The sequence below is a fragment of the Octodon degus genome, unplaced genomic scaffold, assembly GCF_000260255.1.
Source record: "Octodon degus isolate 3935 unplaced genomic scaffold, OctDeg1.0 scaffold00014, whole genome shotgun sequence".
NCBI lineage: Eukaryota > Metazoa > Chordata > Mammalia > Rodentia > Octodontidae > Octodon > Octodon degus.
The window spans coordinates 26,259,016-26,262,841 of record NW_004524590.1 but is presented as its reverse complement, the minus strand read 5'-3'; positions in this window follow the sequence as shown (position 1 = coordinate 26,262,841).

The window sequence follows — 3,826 nt, the reverse complement described above, 5'->3', positions numbered from 1 at the left end:
TAAACTAGCCTGCCCTGAGGAATCCAAGTATATGGGAGGCACCCAGAAGGAACACAGAGAAACTAGTTGACATACAAATTCCTGATTTATAATGTTTTGTTGTATAGCTATAGTGTTGGTTTCAATGTTCTTAAGTACAAAATCATTAGGTACCAAAGTTTGTCAGTCTCTAAATTTCACTTGCTGCTATTAGTGTTGCTAATTGTACTGCTGTAAATAGGATGCGATATCTCTCCTAACCATATATTCTCCCTTTGGTAATAGTATCAGGAACTGCTGGAGTAATAACCTCACCAAAGTCCTATAGTGAATGCCTGAGCATAGCACCAAACAGAAAGCACTATGTCACTCTCAATCAATAGAGAGGCAAGATCTTGAGACAAACAGTAAACAAGAATCTTTGCCACACATTCTTCAGTTGATGGGCATCTTAGTTGTTTCCAGGATTTATCTATGACAAATTGTGCTGCTATCAACATGGATGCACATATATCACTAGGGAATGAGGTTTTCTGTTCTTCTGGAAAAATACCCAGGAGGGGAATAGCTGGCTTGAATGGGATCTCCAATCACAGATTTATAAGGAATACTGATTTCCACAGTGGTTGTACCAGTCTGCACTCCAACCAACAGTGCAGAAGCGTTCCTTTTTCTCCACATCTCCAGCATTTGTTATTGGCTGACTTCTTGGTGTTCTGATGGAACTTCAGTGTTGTTTTAATTTGCATTTATCAAATAATCAATGATGTTGAACTTTTTTTCCTATATTGATTTGCCATTTCTATTTTTTCTCTGAGAAGTATATATTCACTCTAGAGACTCATATTTGGATTGGGTCTTTGAGTTTGAGGTTTCTAATATTTTTAAATTCTTTATATGTTCTAGATAGAAGGCCTTTGTTGGACAGATAGTCAGTTATAAATTTTTTCCCAGTTCATGGGTTTTCCTTTTACTTTCTTGGAGATTTCTTTTAAGTGCAGAAATTTTTCAAAAAGATGAAATCCCTGTGTTTGGCTCTTTGAAATATTTCCCATGTTGGTTTTTGTTCATGAACTCTCTATCTATCCCTATGTCTTTAAGATTTTTACTTACAGTTTCTTCCAGAACATTTAGTGTTTCAGGGTTTTTTTGTTTGTTTGCTTTGGTTTTAATATTTAAATTTTCGATCCATTTTGACTGTAGCTTTGTGCATGGTGATAGGCATGGGTTTTAGCCTTCAACATGTGGAATGTAAGTTTTTCCAGTATCATGTATTAAAGAGCTCTCCTTCTTTTAGTGAGCATGTTTGGCCCCTTAATCAGAAATAATGTGGCTGAGTGTGTTTTCAGTTGTGTCTTCATCTACTACTCTGTTCCATTGATCCTCAGGTATGTCTCTATGCCAGTGTCATGCAGATTTTATCACAGTAGATTTATGGTGTAAGTCAGGGATTGTAATACTTCCTGCTTTTCTTTATTTTCCAAGATTGCTTTTGATATTCTGAATCTCTTCTGGTTCCAAACTAATCTGAGGAAAGTATTTTCTACCTTTTTAAGGCATATTAATGTACATCAACTGAAGAATTGATAAAGAAGATGTGGTATTTTCACACAATGGAATATTTTTCAGCTATAAGACAGGATAAATTTGAGTCTTTTGTTGGGAAATGAATGCAACTAGAGAACATACCTTTAAGTGAAATAAATCAGATCTTCATGTGCAAGCATCATATTGTCTCCGTAGTATGAGAACCTAAAAGAGAAAAATGGAATCTAAAGCATAAAATAGATACTGGGAAAAGGAAATGAACTTATTCAAAAGGAAAGAGCTACTGAGTTGAAGCAAAGAACAGGAGAGTGAGTGGAGGAAAGAGATTCATATGTATGTAAGTGGGATAGTTTGAACAACTGTACTGTGCCTTTCTGCTTATCTACAGAAAGGAACAGTTAATACTTAGTTTGTTTCATCTCCCTTTTCCAATTGTTTGTACTTTTTCTCTTCTCGATTTCTAATACATTTATTTTCTTTCTTCCAATTTTAAGTGCATATATATGGTAATATGAATAAATGCCTGGAAAACAACATTATGTATTACAACAAATACTGTGAAATTCATATTATTGTGTTATGTGAAATTCTGTATCACATAATTATTTCTGTTTTATTTATAATTTACATTCTCTTTAAAAAATTAAAAAATATCTGATACAGAATAGATCTGAAGAGTAGAATCTTTTTAGAGTCTCTGATTGCAAAGATATAGCTACCTAGTATCAAAATTTAACAAAAAGTGTCACAGAAATCAAAGTAAAGAATTTTTTCCCAAGTAGAAAATGACAAGACTAAGGACAAAATGAAATCTAAGGGCCCCAGCCCACCAAGAACAAATCTAACAGACATAAGCATGGAAGAAATTGGAAGTCACCCTGCAGAAATATCTGAAATAATAACAACTGAAGTAAAGAAACAACTACAGAAGAGTGAAAAGGAAATTAGATGAGAAATAATATTTTAGGCAAAAATAGAAATAATTAGTATAATGAAAGAATTACTGAGTATATTTAAAGGACAGACTGATTAAAAAAAAATAGAGGAGCAAAGTAGAATTACAAAAACCTTGAATGAGCAATATAGTAAAGAAATACAATGCCTGATACAAATTCAAAGAGATGTATGGGCAGTAAAATCTCCTTTAAAAGTTGGCAAAACCATTTGAATAAAACTGAACATAGTCTTTCTGACCTAGAAGATATCATTGCAGCTATTGACCAGGAAAGGAAAGATCAAAGGAACAGGAAATAATAGACAGTTATAAGACAAAGCAATGATAAACAACATAAGACTAATAGGCATCCATCAATGAAAAAGGAGGATCAAACACTAATAAAATAAAATGAATATACACAGCTGTAATAGCAGAATACTTTTCAAGTATGAGGAAACAAACTGACTTTGAGATAACTGAGACATATAGAACTCCAAGGAGCATCAACCAAAATAAATCTACACCCAGACTTATAATACTCAAGAACCCACACACTCAGCTCAAGGACAACATGTTAAAAGCTATGATGGAAAGAAACATCCCATTTAAAAGAAAGCCTTTCAGAATCACAGCAGATTTCTCAACATAAACCATCAAGTCATAGAGAGCACGTAGTGAATTATTTCAAATCCTATAAGAAAACAACTTCCAACCCAGATTGATATATCCTGCAAAAGTCTTTAAAATTAATGGAGAAGTAACATACTCCCACAGCAAATAACAACTAAATAAACTCATGAACAATAAACCAATCCTACAAAGAATACTGCAAGAAAGTCTAGAAAGAGATGAAAATGACAAATCCAAGAACAAAAACAGAAAAAATGCAGCAAATAGGCAAAAAATTAAACACAGGAAAAGTAGAATACCTCAGCAGAAAAATAACATGCTAAAGATAAGCCAGTACATACATACATACCAATTATAGCCACCAATATAAATGGATCGAATTCATCAATTAAAAGAAATAGACTGGCAAGTGGATCAAGAAACAAAATCTAAAAATATGCTGTATACAAGAATCACATTTAACTCAAAAGGAAATTCACAGAAGAAAATCAAAGGATTGAAAACAATAAAATATGCTCCAGGAGATCTAAAAAAAGGGTTTCTGCTTGCAGACATTGTGAACTTCAAACCAAGCATGATCAAACAAGATAAAGAGGGTACCTGCATACTCGTTAGGGTAAAACTGGAAGAGGAAGAGATAGTAGTCATAAACACATATGCACCAAACATGGGAACAAACAATTATATAGGTATAATTTTAAAAGACATGAAAATTTAATAACAAATAACACA